This window comes from Triticum urartu, chromosome 1 (assembly GCF_003073215.2).
Source record: "Triticum urartu cultivar G1812 chromosome 1, Tu2.1, whole genome shotgun sequence".
Taxonomy (NCBI): Eukaryota; Viridiplantae; Streptophyta; class Magnoliopsida; order Poales; family Poaceae; genus Triticum; species Triticum urartu.
The window spans coordinates 293694218-293708882 of record NC_053022.1 but is presented as its reverse complement, the minus strand read 5'-3'; the positions used below and the strand labels follow the sequence as shown (position 1 = coordinate 293708882).

Here is a 14665-nt window from a genome sequence, read left to right as displayed (position 1 = left end):
CATCCTCAGCATGTTGTAGCAGTGCAGAAAGTCCCTCGGCGCACAACAAAAAAAGGTACGGAGAAATCGGATCACCTTGTCGTAGACCACGTCCAGGGATTATTTGGTCCGTACAGGAACCATTAACTTTGAATCGATACTTCACAGTCCGTATGCATTTGCTAATCAGACCCACAAACTCTTGCGCAAAACCTAGCTGCACCATAACCTTTTCCAGAAAGCCCCACTCCACACGGTCATACGCCTTACTCATATCAAGTTTGAGAGCGGCATAAAAATTCCTCCCAGTTCTTTTCCTCTTCAAGAAGTGTGTCATTTCATATGCAAGGATTGTGTTGTCAGAGATATGCCTACCAGAGACAAAAGCACTTTGATTTGGTGATATAATATCTCCTAGGATGCACTTGAGCCGGTTAGCAATGACCTTGGACACGAGTTTGTACACAACGTTGCAAAGGCTAATAGGGCGAAGATCCTTCAACTTCTCGGGGTTCTGAACCTTGGGGATAAGCACCACAAGGGTGTCGTTCCATCCCTCCCGTAGACTACCGCCATGCAACACATGCAACACCTCTCGTACCACATCGTCGCCCACCAGCTGCCAATAATGCCATTATATTATAATATATAGTGCGAAAAAACTTCCCTCACGTCTACCTTTTTTCCTTCAAAATATCTTAACCTATCAAGGCCAACTTACGAATAGAAGAAGCGATCTAACAAAATCAGAAGAAACCTACGCTAAGGAACCCTAGCTTGCCTAAATCATCTTCACTGCCATTGCGTTGGCACAATACCACACAACGATCCAGGCTTCCACTCTCAGGTCAGCAATCCAGGCTTCCACCCCTACATCCTTCCTCCTCTCTCAGGTCTTTTTTTAACTCACGCAAATAGGGGTGGAAGGGAACAACGACCCAAACCAAGATAGGTATGTTGATCGCTTCTCCCAAACAATCCAACCCTTCACTAATCATTGTTTTTGTTCCTAATACCATATACAATAATCTCACGATCAATCTTACAGTACATCACATATTCTTTGCACCAATCTCACAATCAATCTCATGATCGCATAAACAAAACTCATGATAGGTTAGACATATACCATAATGATATAGCTATTACAGTATTACTCCAAATTAACATACACCACAATGATGGCTTTCCCTCAAAGAAAAAAAAAGAACTCTCACAAGCAAGTGCCCCAATATCCTCAATTGCTCCATCGGCCCATCGAGCGAGCCTCCAGTAAGTACCATCTGCACAGATCATGTAGAAATAACATATAGTTTAATCTTTTCTCAAAAACAACAGTACATCTAACGTCAAGGTATGACAAGACAATCAAATAAGCTTTTCATTCATGTCCTAAGTTCTCCTTGTGATTGTTCAGTGGTTATTGTACATCAAATTTTGCATCCTAGATTGCAATCTTATCTTATTCTTACAGTTTAATCTTTTCTCAACAGTAAGAACAGAAACGGCAGTACAATGCGCGCCTTCTATTCAAGGCGTGAGAACAAAATCAAATAGCTTTTGAAATACTCCCTCCGTCCCATAATATAAGATGTTTTTGCAAGCTAAGATAGCTTGCAAAAACATCTTATATTATGGGATGGAGGGAGTAGCTTTTAAGTTCTTATCAAGCTCTAAGTTCCCCTTACAATTTTTCAATCGTTATTGTACATGAACTTGCAATCCCCAATTGCAATCTTATTCTTCACTAAATATATGCTTTTATGGACTTGCATGTAACTACAGCACTAGGATAAAAGATACTCACAGTATGTGTGTTTTCACCTGAAGACTGGAACTTAATACCCACTAGGTCTCCTTCATTTCTACAACAAAGAAGAAAATTTGTAAGATGAAAAAATAATCAAAATCATAATTTTTTAGAACCTTAAGGAGTACTCCATGATGATCTTATAATATACCTGATCCTCTTTAATAATATATGCACCTATGACCCCATAAATGAGGTAAAAACAGGATTAACGCGTCAGCATCAGAACACACAAGGGAATCAACCAATCGTCACATTGTTCGAGTGTTGCACATAAAGCTCAAGGAGTTCATGAGAGACATAAGAGAAAGGGGGTATCCAAAACACTTGCAAGTAATAACATGCTGACTTTATCACACCTGTTATTTCATTTTCTATAGCAAATGAACTAACAAGGATGATGTGGTCAAGAACATAGTCAACACAAAAATATTCTAACGGTAGGAACTAAAAACACATTTACATATGCTACTAGCCTTTTTAGATAACCATAAGTAGATGGAAAATTAGTACACTGCAAACTATACTCAAAATAAAATTGAATTTTCTATGCTAACATGATATGGTAGAACAAATATGATGTACTACTCCCATAAGTATTGCAAACACGCATCAACATTCGATGGAAATAGCTCAATAATACTAATTGTGGACACTATATATTATCTAACTATCTTACAACTAAAATATATAATGCAACAATCCAAGTTAGGCACATGTGGGTTTGTGATTAAGCTTGGACGGGAAAAATATTTCAAATTATTATCTTATTATGTATGTATTCAACATAAAAAAATGTTGCACTGAAGTACGTCATAAGCGATGTATTTATTCATAATGATTGTTACTTCTTTACACCTGAAGTTGTGAATGTTACTTCTCCACGACTGAAGTTGTGAATGTAAAAAAAAGTAAGTATGGGTAGCATGTTTTTTATAGTAATTTATGTGAAACGTTATTTTCAAGATAGGAGAGGACAATGAAACTTCAAGACCAAAAAAAGAGACAACCTTCGCTCATACATGGAGGCGTGTCAGACTGCACAACTATGCCAGAAGAGAACAACCTCTGGACAACGTGCGGTAAGAAAATTTTTACTTACTGTTCTGAATTCAACTGCTAATCTTCCCTTACATGATGCACGACTGTAGTACAATATACCGGAAGCAACATCATAGCTTGCTTTTGTTTTGCACATCAATTGTGCTATCTATGTGTTCCACTCTTTCCATGCTTACAAAAATTTCTTCATTAACTCAGTGTATTTGATGTACAAATATCTGGTCTTACATAGTTTACCCTACACATATGGTTATCACACACGTTCGCCTATGCATTTCCATATGGGCTGCAGATAATTTGAAGTGTTCAAATAAATAAATCAAACATGTTACATTTGGTCCTGACTGAAGCTATCAATTATTTCTTTGTCAAAAACATGAGAACAAATTTCCATGCACTCTGGCTTAATCAAGACAGAGGGAAATCAGCATTGTTGAATTGCCAGAGGGAAACATATCACGTACTACAAGTAAAAAATTACGCATGTTGCAAAAAAACTCTTATTTCTACTAATGGTATTATGCTTATGCAGGGCAAGTAATACAACATAAATAGCTAGAGATGTAAGACTATATAAGAAAAGAAAAATACAAAGAGGAATCCAGAACTAGCGACACAAAAACAAAATCAATAATCAGTAGGCTGGTATGACTAAGAGGTAAGTAGCAAGAAAGTTCAATCAAGATATACAATTTAGACATTCAAGAACCTGGTATTTCTTTTAGGGGTGTGTAAAGGACTAAATATAACACAAAGTGTACAACATGAAAAACAAGGATAGAGAAAAGAACACCAAATATGTAAGTTCTATCAAGGTTTTTTAGTACCAACAAGAACAACTAGACAATATGAATTTTAAATTGATGCTCAATTAGGAAACTTGAACAGGACATTGGAGAGGGCAATGTCAAAATTTGGAACGTCAGAAACCCAAGTTGCAAGTGTGTGATGTAGTGCAATTTTCTGGTACGAAGAAAGAACTTCAAGTAGAGCGAGAACATGCCATCTTTCAGACTATGCTACCAACAGGCAAGGTTGACTTGCCACTATTGAGAGAGCCGCTGGATAACCATACCAAATTGCTAAGGAAACACAACGGAAAAAGGTGGAATAACTACATGCAAAATATTCAGATTATTCAAGTCCATGTTCGCTTTCATATCAACGGGAGGAAAGGTACACACAAAAATAAACAATGGCTGTGGACCTTATGTATTTGGAATGAATGGCCCAAAATACCACAAAATAGGAACTCTACTACCTGAAGGTAAAGACGAACCATGCATAGCGCAGTTATGCACCTATGACCCTACAAATGAGGTAAAAACAGGATTAACGCGTCAGCATCAGAACACACAAGGGAATCAACCAATCGTCACATTGTTCGAGTGTTCCACATAAAGCTCAAGGAGTTCATGAGAGACATAAGAGAAAGGGGGTATCCAAAACACTTGCAAGTAATAACATGCTGACTTTATCACACCTGCTATTTTATTTTCTATAGCAAATGAACTAACAAGGATGATGTGGTCAAGAACATAGTCAACACAAAAAATATTCTAAAGGTAGGAACTAAAAACACATTTACATATGCTACTAGCCTTTTTAGATAACCATAAGTAGATGAAAAATTAGTAAACTGCAAACTATCCTCAAAATAAAATTGAATTTTCTATGCTAACATGATATGGCAGAACAGATATGATCTACTACTCCTAGAAGTATTGGAAACATGCACCAACATTCGATGGAAATAGCTAAATATACCAATTGTTGACACTATATATTATCTAATATTTGATCTATATGTCAAATTCATTAGCACCCATTTTCATATTCACTTATTAAAATTAATTCTATCTTTGGAAAATAGTAAAACTTGCTAATTACAAATGAACTAATATTTTTTTTAATAATAGATATGAATGGGGGCAGGGGGGCTAACACTTCAAATGCCAGTCCCAAGTACGGAAAAAGTATATGGGGCATAAATAGATTTACATACTTCACTAACAAGTCGTACCTTAATGTATTATATGAAACAAGAAAAAAAATACGAGTATGAGATAGGCAGGAAAGGAAGAAGGCGGGGCCTGCAAGTGAAAAACGAGCCGCCTAAGTCAGGCTTCCGCTGTCGAGGATGAAGATGACCTGCCGGGGCGCCTCGCTCCGGGACGGCCACGATGCGATCGAAGATAACGCCGCCAGCATCCTCACAATCGAGGTGGATTCAAGCTGGATGTGGGAGATGAGATCCACGCCCACGTCGCCTCCAAGGACGCCGACGACAGCTGTGCTGTCAAGATCGAGAAGCTCGCCTTCTCCATTGCGCAGCTTCTCATCGAGCCCTGCTAACCCTCCATCGCCGTTCGGCGTGGCAGATCGAGGAGGCGTACAGGGAGCCAAATTAGGCGCACGAGATGGCCACCCCGTGCGAGCAGGTGTGTGCGAGCAAGGTCACGACAAGGAATCAAGAGGGGAAACTGAGATGGCGTTGGGAATCTGCAGCGCTCGGGTGTTACGAAATTTGTACAGAGGTCGGGGATAGAAGAAGATGAAAAGAGGATCAGGCAAGAGCGTGCGTGAAACTGCAAGGTGTTTTTTTTTGTTCTTTTGAGCGGTGAGACTGTGAGGTTTCTTTTTTTAAGGGTGTGTCACCAGATGGAACGTAACGGGTCCGTCCCGTCTCTAGAGGTCGTTCTCCTGTTTGGTTTGGTCGAGGAATCGGAACCCACTGGTTCTCTGGAATGGCATATTTGTCCTAGATCCGGAACGCGTTAGTACCTCTGAATCGGTGGAACGACGCGGAACGCCTCGTCTCTCACATTCCCTCCTCTTCTCCGTTGAAGAAGCCAATCTCCAGCCGCCAGCCATGCATGCCCGCTCCGCCCTGGTTATCTCCTCCATTCCCGCTCCGGCCGTGAGGGCTAGCGCCACTGCGACGACCTGGCCACCACCACCTTCTTGTGCGCCGCTCCACCGCGATTCGGCCACTCCGGCCCCGATCCAGTCAGCCCTCAGGCGCTGTTCCACCACCGGTCCCCGATCTAGCCAGCCCACAGGCGCTCCTCCACCTCCGTCCGATCATACCGTCACCAACGGCTGCAAGCAGGGAGCAATGACTGGCTGCAACAGGAACAACGGCAACCGCGACGGCGCGTTCCTACAGGCGGCAGGTTGATTCCTGGTGGCGCTCCTCAGCAGCAGTGGCTTGCGGCGGCGGTGGCCGTGGAGGAGTAGAGCAGCAGCCGCGGAGCAGCAGTGGAGACCGGGCAAGAAGCAGCTAGCAGGCAGCGGAGCAGCAACAACAGGCCAACAGAGAGCAGCATCGGCTAGCAGAGAGACGAGCTTCATTCAGTATATAGGAATTGCTTGTGCGTATGTTGGATTGCTACAACAGAGAGCTTCATTAGTACAGCAGCAGCTAGTCTTTTATTATTTCTGCTTGGTGCGTATGTCGGATTGTTGGTTAATGATTTTTTTACCTATATATGTAACTTGTTAAATACAAACTAGTGTGAATTTATGTTTGATATATGCTTGAGTGTATTTATACATTGTTCGTGTTGCAAATAAAATTTAAATGTTTTCTTAGAATTTGAATACTCTGTTCCTGAAAATACAAAGAGTTAAAATTATTCATACTGTTGCTGAAAATCACTCCATTCCAACTGTCGAACCAAACACCAGAACATAACCATTCCATTCCATATAATACCCATAATCAAACACAGGAACGGAACCAACCCATTCCCAGGAAATAGAATCATCACATTCCATTCCACTTGGTTCTTAAACCAAATACGCCCTAAAGGACGGTGAGAGTGAGACTGTGAGTTGTGTGCACATTGTCTACACTTGCGTGATCCTCTTGGATTTCCACCAGAAAAAAACATTTCTACTAAAAAAGCAAAAAATTCCTATTATTAATCAGTGACTGCGTACAGTATTGTACACCCCTAAAAACAGGTGGAGCTCACATAAGTGTGCTGAGACTAAATTATAGTCTCATTTTCTATGCTGCAAAATGTTCTGAACAAATCCAAATCTATACCTATTATTAAAGGAAATAGGTATTCTTGGTTTAGTTTTGCTGTGTTTCGTCCTGTTTAGATGTTTTTTTTCTTTTTGGTTTCGTCCGATTTAGATGATTTTTATTATCTGAGGTGATATTAAAATTCCGTCTGTCTTGGAATCTTAAAAACGTTTCGCTATGTTATTATTGAGTTTTTATGTCTGGGCCATAGCTCCTTTTTTCCGTCATGGGCCGAGCTAGGCTCCTGCAGCGAGAAGTGAAAAATATAGTTGCGCTGTTATGCGACATGCTATGCAGTTTTCTTATCGCATCGGAGGATGCAAGCAGCGTAAAAACTCACCGCATTTTACGGTGTTCGAACATAGGACTTCCTCTCCTGTACGCAAAGCAGCAGACCAACTCAGCTAGCATTCAACTGTGCTATGAAATAGGGTACATTACTTAATACTCTCACTGCAATTCTTTATCCCTAATGGACAATTTCTTTTTCTCCAAAAAAAAAATCTGTCCCGTTCCGCCCCCCCCCCTCTATGCACGACTCCACATTTCCTTTAATAGTAGGTATAGATTATTAGCTAAACATTAAATGATGTGTCTTCTTTTGTCAATAAGTCCAACCTCGCTCAGTTAAACCGATTGCCGCCACTTATACATTATCAACTCAATTGCCACCAGCCACCTTGGGAGAAAACAATGAACTGGTAAAAGAAGATTAGTGTGTGTTGCATGATGTGTCAAATACCTAACGACTCGAGGGCTCTAGATGCAAGCTTCTCTGCATGATGTCGGGCATCACATGCTCGGGGTCCAGGGTCCCGGGCTACTCGCGACTCAAGACCAACGGCGGCTACCTGTAATCCATTAATTAAATACAACATGAGACAAAGGAACATCACATGATGTGCCAATTTTTTTCCATATAAATGTGTTAAAATTGTAACTAGAGCATGCATGGTCGTGTGTTCAAGGGCTCTAGACATGATGCATGTGTCAAAGACAAAACGAGACAAAGGGGCCCAGAGTCCAGACCGATTGTATTCTTCGATAACTCAAATATTTTTTGAGTCCCTGATTTGGGTCATGGAAGTGCAGGAAAGAGGATAAGCGGCCATATGTTTTGAAATAGATGATGACATAGACATATGATAGTTTTGATTCAGACGGAGAAGATGATAATTAAGTAGCAATACGAGTTCCGCTTCGTGTTCAAATAGATGATGTGAACCTTTGTTTCTTTTCAAATACGCACGAGTGTGCGTATCATCTTATATAGAAGGGAGGGGGTAAGAACCCAAAAACCACCATTGTTGTTACAGAGTTAAAACGCTATAGTAACATCAATGCGACTATACACTCCACCGTTCCACCTACAGCACGGTTGACGGGACTACACACTCCCTACCCACCCTACCAGAAGATCAAACATGGTATCGACTTCGCCCTTCAATATGCTCGCCTGCTGCCAGGCCTTACCTTCCGTGACGATGCGCCCAACTACGTGTTGAAGTGATGGAGCGGCGCCCTCGAACACAATCGCATTTCTGTGCTTCCACAACTCCCAAAACCCCAGGGTGAGGAGCGCCCGAATCTCCTTCGGCTTGTGGACATTCGACGTTCGTGCTACACACCAATCCTTTAGGTTATCTTGTGCCGTTGGGGACCACTGTGGCTTCCCCAAGGCCGAGCACAGAGTTCTCCAAACTGATCTAGCGAACACGCATGTCAGCAGTATGTGATCAATGGTTTCGTCTCTTCCCCAAGGCCGTTGGGGACCTTTGTGAGTTTTGAGCCATACTTACTGGATTGGGAGCATGATATTTTTTCCCGTTGCAACGCACGGGCATGTGTGCTAGTATATAGTACATGATCATAAAGAAAATATATTGAACCGGTACCATTCATTGATTTTTTTTTACTGGAAACCATAGAACAATAGTTCTACAGTAATTGTATTAATATAAAGTACATAATTTACAGAATGAAAATGAAAAGATAATCAGCCAATCCCAGTTTTAGGCAACATAAAAACTAAATTATGCTTGTCCTAGAATCTGTTCAACCCAGTGCCTATCTTGATTGCTATGCTTTCTTTAGCTCTTAACTCTGTTGCCCACAATCCTTCTTTGAGATAGTATTTGTACCATTCATTGATATTTCAAGTATGCATATGGAAGTACAATTTCATGTCAAGTCGGTACAAACTCTCAACATGATCCTATGGCCACATCCGGCAAACCTATAGGTTGGGAAGGTGCTCCCAAAAAATTCGATAAGGAAGTCTTCACCCAATATTTTCATAAAATGGAAGAGAAATTATTCTTATATTATCATAAAAAAAATACCAAACATATGTCTAAGGTAAAAGTCATGTTTACAACCATCGGTTGACGAACAAACGATAAAAATGTCATCACACTTGGTTCCAAATCTTCTTTACACAAATAAAATAATATGTTTTAATTATTAAACTTCATAAAATTCTAGCCCGTACATCGAGCGGGTCATTTTGCTAGTTATTAGAAATAATGGCAGATGGATTGTATGTTGTTTTCCACACATTTAAGGCTTTCCTAAAAAAAGGTTGATGCACAAGCAGTAACTGTTGGATTTCCATGCAACAGTCGTCGTGCTTCTTCAATCTCTGCTCTTCCTGCTCCAGCCGCTCAAACAAGCGCCGGCGGGACTGCCTGCTCCCTCCTTTCTGCGGCCGGCTGTGCTACCTCTTAGGCCTCACCGCCCCACTGTACTCCCGTCGCTGACCTAGCCATCCCTCTACTCAACCACACCTGCTTTTATTTTCTGGCGACGGCAGACGAACCAGTAAACCCTCGTACAGTCGTACTTCCCTCCGTGTGGAAAACAACCACCGAGTCTTCCCTGCCTCCGTGTCGTTCCCTTCCTAGGCCTCGCCGTCGTCCACCACCCTGGTGCTCTCGGCGCGGCCTGGTCAACGTGGTCAACGACCGACATGCATCTGAAGTGGACTGTACATGGAGAGGCTGACAGCTGGGTCCACGGCCGCACGGAAGAAAATGCCTCCTTATTACGCACAAAATAATGATTCCTCCACCTGACATCAGGGACCCACCGAAAGGGCCTCTGTATTTCGTGAAAAAATGTTACCGCCGCTGACAGCTTGGACCCACCAGCTATATCTTCGCACGCAAGGAAGTGCCTCCTTATTATGCACAAAAAAATGAATACCCCCCTGCTAGCTAGGACCCAATATAGTGGCAGGCTGACTTGTGGGCCTCCTAAGTTGACGGGGACGGAGGGCTTTCTCAACTTAGTCAATATGCATGATTCTAGCTCGAGCGACCGTATGATGTCCATCCAACGGCCGTAGTGCTTCTTCAACATCTGGTCTTCTTACTCCAGCCGCCCAAACTAGCGCCGGTCGTGCCTCGTGCTCCTGCCTCCCATGGCCGGCTATGATGCGGCGGAGGCCTCACCGCCCCCTACTACTCCCACCGGTAGCCAGGCCATCCCTCTAATCACCCGCAGCCCCTGTTATTCTGCGGCGACGGCAGCCTCACACCGCAGCGAACCAGTGAACCCTCATACTCCTCTACGCGTGGGCATCCACTGTCGCGTCTTCCCCGGCTCCGCGTCGTCCCCTTCCTAGGCCTCACCATCGTCCACCGCCCTGGTGCTCTCGGCGCGGCGTGGTCAACATGGTCAAGGAACGGCTTCCATCGGACGTGGATTGTACGTAGAGAGGCTGGCAGCTGGGTCCACGGCCGCAGCAAGGAAGTGCCTCCTTATTACGCGCAAAATAATTATTCCTCCACCTGAAAGCGGGGACCCACCGAATGGGCCACCGTATTTCGCAAAAAAAACATTTCCCCCTGACTGCTGGGACCCACCAGCTACATCTTCGCACGCAAGGAAGTGCGTCCAGGCAAAAAAAAACGATTCGCCCCCTGACTGCTGGGACCCACCAGTTACATCTTCGCACGCAAGGAAGTGCCTGACAGTCGAGACCCACCTGGTCGAAGCATACATAGCGTTGTCATTCTGGTCGCGAACGTGTACATAGATACTGGTCGATGTAGAGGCGTGCACGTGTCGTAGTAGAGGCGCGCACGTAGCATGCACACGTACGTACAGCGGCCAGGGTGCAAGAAAGTAAATACGGCCACGTATGTACATACGGGCGGGGTCTCGAACGCCTACTCGCGCGTACGTACGGCCAGTGCTCGTGTATATGGCTGGGTCGGAACGGAGAAACAGCGTTGTCGGTGTCAAAACCGGCGGATCTCGGGTAGGGGGTCCCGAACTGTGCGTCTAGGCCGGATGGTAACAGAAGGTAGGGGACACAATGTTTTACCCAGGTTCAGGCCCTCTTGATGGAGGTAAAACCCTATGTCCTGCTTGATTAATATTGATGATATGTGTAGTACAAGAGTAGATCTACCACGAGATCAGAGAGGCTAAACCCTAGAAGCTAGCCTATGGTATGATTGTTGTTCGTCCTACGGACTAAAACCCTCCGGTTTATATAGACACCGGAGAGGGTTAGGGTTACACAGAGTCGGTTAAAATGGTAGGAGATCTACATATCCGTATCGCCAAGCTTGCCTTCCGCGCCAAGGAAAGTCCATTCCGGACACGGGACGAAGTCTTCAATCTTGTATCTTCATAGTCCAGGAGTCCGGCCGAAGGTATAGTCCGGCTATCCGGACACCCCCTAATCCAGGACTCCCTCAGTAGCCCCTGAACCAGGCTTCAATGACGACGAGTCCGGCGCGCAGATTGTCTTCGGCATTGCAAGGTGGGTTCCTCCTCCAAGTACTTCATAGAAGATTTTGAACACAAAGGTAGTGTCCGGCTCTGCAAAATAAGTTTCCACATATTGCCATAGAGAGAATAATATTTACACAAATCTAATCTGCTGACGTATTCCGTAGCGTGACACCACGGCCAAGTCTTTATTCGAATCGTTTTACTGTTCCACCTCAGCACGTTTAGCGAGGCGGTTTCCTTGGCACGTCTTGTCAAAGCAGAGATCGTGTCCCCTTATTCCGGGATTCTCATCAATACGGGCGTGGGTAACCCAACCGCGCCATTGATTACGGCGCTTGGGAGATAAGCGAGTTTTACCAGGCTAGTGGGGACGCATAGTCGCGTCCGCCCATATAAGGGGATAAGGATCCACCTTTTCATCCACGCCTTCTTCCTCCTTTGCCTATCCATTTCCGCGCACTCGAGCTCCAGCGCCCAAGTCCGCACACCCCACCTCAACCTTCTCCAGCCATGTCCAGAGCGAGAGGCAAGTGGATGGTTTCCTCCGTCACGGAGGGACACATCAAAAAACTGAGGAAGGACGGATACTTGTCTAACGACATTGCGCACCGGCTTCCCGAAGAGGGGCAACTCATTCCCACCCCTAGGCCCCATGAGAGGGTGGTGTTCCTCCCCCATTTCCTCCGCGGACTGGGCTTCCCTCTCCACCCATTTGTCCGGGGGCTCATGTTCTACTATGGCCTGGATTTCCATGATCTGGCCCCAAACTTTGTCCTCAACATCTCGGCGTTTATCGTCGTGTGCGAGGCCTTCTTCTGCATCCGCCCCCATTTCGGCCTATGGCTCAAGACTTTCAATGTCAAGCCGAAGGTGGTGCGCGGCACCCAGGCGGAGTGCGGAGGTACCATGGTGGGCAAGATGCCCAACGTCCTATGGCTCGAGGGCTCGTTCGTGGAGTCCCTAAAGGGGTGGCAATCAGGGTGGTTTTACATCACCGAGCCGCGCGACCCTGAATGGGTCGCAACCCCCGAGTTCCGATCCGGACCCCCTACGCGGCTCACCTCCTGGAAAGAGACGGGCCTGTCGTGGGGTAAACAAAGAGAGCTGACCGGACTCCAAACATGCGTCCAAACCCTGGTGGACAAGAAGCTCAAACTTGTCAACGTAGTCCAGGTTATGCTCATCCGCCGGATTCTCCCGTGTCAACAACGGGCTTTCAACTTGTGGGAGTTCGAACCGGCGAGGCACCGAACTCTGAGTAGGCTCTTCAACACGATGTACGAAGATGCCTGGAAGGTGCTTTTCAAGGGCGCCGAGGCCCCCGCATCCGCTACCGAGGATCGCTGATTCAGCACGCAGCGTCACGCTCGTGCGGTAAGCTGTTTTTACCTTTTACAGGGTATTAGTTTTTCATAGTTTGACTCCATGCGGAATCTAAGCTCCCTTACCTTTGACAGGATTGGCAGGAGATGTCCGGACAGATCAACTATCCGGCTCCTTTGCCCGAAGGCCCAGCGGACGCTCGCTTGGCGAAGCTGCTGGTTCCGGCACCCTATGTGGTGCCGGAGAAGAAGGCCAAGAAGAAAGCCACGGGGACTCGAAAGAGTGCCCGGCGCCAGGAGGTGTCGGATTCATCATCCGACGACTCCAAGGCGCACTCCTCCTGTGAAGACGAGGAGGAGGAGGAAGAGACCTCTCCCCCTCCAGCGGGGGGAGGGAAGAAAAGGAAGGCCGCCCCAACTGGGGAGGCCGAAGGGTCCAAGAAGGGGAAGACCCCTCCTCCGGACTACTCCACCAGCGCCGACGACGGCGAAGAGGAGTGGCCGCACAGGGCCAAGCCCCTGGTGAGATCGTAAGTATTCAGACACCAGAGCAATTCATAGTGTTCCTTTCTTGCACAGCTCCTCCTTACGCCGAATATGACTATGCAGTCCGCCCAAGGCCGGGCTCGACGAGTCATCGAGTGGCTCCCTGGATTCGTCGGACGTGAATTCACTTCCGCCCGCTAACTCCCCCCACCCTACGGACGACGCCGAGGTGCTGTCCCAATAGGTTCCAAGCCAGGAGGAGGTGGTCCTGGAGGCGCCGCAAGGCGACCTCCCGGACTCCAGGCGCAAAGGGGATAAAACCCCCAAGGGCCCCGAGTCTGGCCTTGAGCCGGACACCGCGCCGGAACCTTCAACGGTTCCGGACTCCGGTAGGCAGCCTCCTTCCAAGAGGAGCAAGCCTACCGAGCCGGTGACCTCCGTCCAACCGGAGGCACCGGACAATTTGCTAGAGGTGCTTAAAGGCGCCTCCATCGACGAGGAGCACCGCACTATTATGAGTGCGGTGATCCAGAAGGTTCAGTCCGCCAAGAGCGGACTGACTAAAGCCTGTGCCAGCCTTCTAACAGGCTTTGAGGTAAGTAAAGAATATGTAAAAATATTACCGCATAGACAGTAGCCCCCGATGCTCTGTTCGGCGTTCGGAAAGAAAAGCCGAATAGAGGATCTAATAACATTCGCAGGAGTCTAACATAATCAAGTCAATATGCGTATACAGGCTTCACTGTTGGCCTCCGCCGCACTGACTGCGGAGGTGGATATGCTGAAGCAAAACCTCGCGCGGTCCGAGAACGAGCTCGGCCATGCCAAGAGGCAACCCGAGGAGAAGGAAGGTAAGTAATACCTTGCGCAAGTATATAGAGAATATGTGGTTGCAAAAAATGACAGGATCAACGTGCTATTATAGGGGCCACGACCGTGGTGGCAACCCTTAAGAAAGCGCTGTTCGAGGCTGAAAACAGAGCGGCCGCGGAGCGCACAGAGAGAGGGAAGCAGGAGGCGCGGGTGGAGGAGATGCAGAAAGAGCTCCAGGCTCTCGTGAAAAAACACGAGAGTTTGGAGCTTGACTCAAGGACGCAAGCGTCCGAGCTTGCGGCAGCCCTCGAAAGCGCGAAGTCTGCCAAGGCCGAAGCCCAGAAAGCCCTCCAAGAAATTGAAGCGATGAAGAAGATAGCGGCGGGTAAGGCATTCATTATGCAAAGCAAG

The 14665-nt window shown here is 46.0% G+C and overlaps 1 long non-coding RNA gene across 1 annotated transcript; it reads right to left on the bottom strand.

Moving 5' to 3' along the window:
* Positions 1-1053: 1053 nt before the first annotated feature.
* On the bottom strand, positions 1054-4178 carry LOC125508491. Its single transcript, XR_007283542.1, has 2 exons — positions 1787-4178; positions 1054-1262 (listed from the first exon to the last, which is right to left on the bottom strand). It is a non-coding gene; the product is annotated as an uncharacterized LOC125508491 (long non-coding RNA).
* Between the last annotated feature and the right edge of the window lie 10487 nt (positions 4179-14665).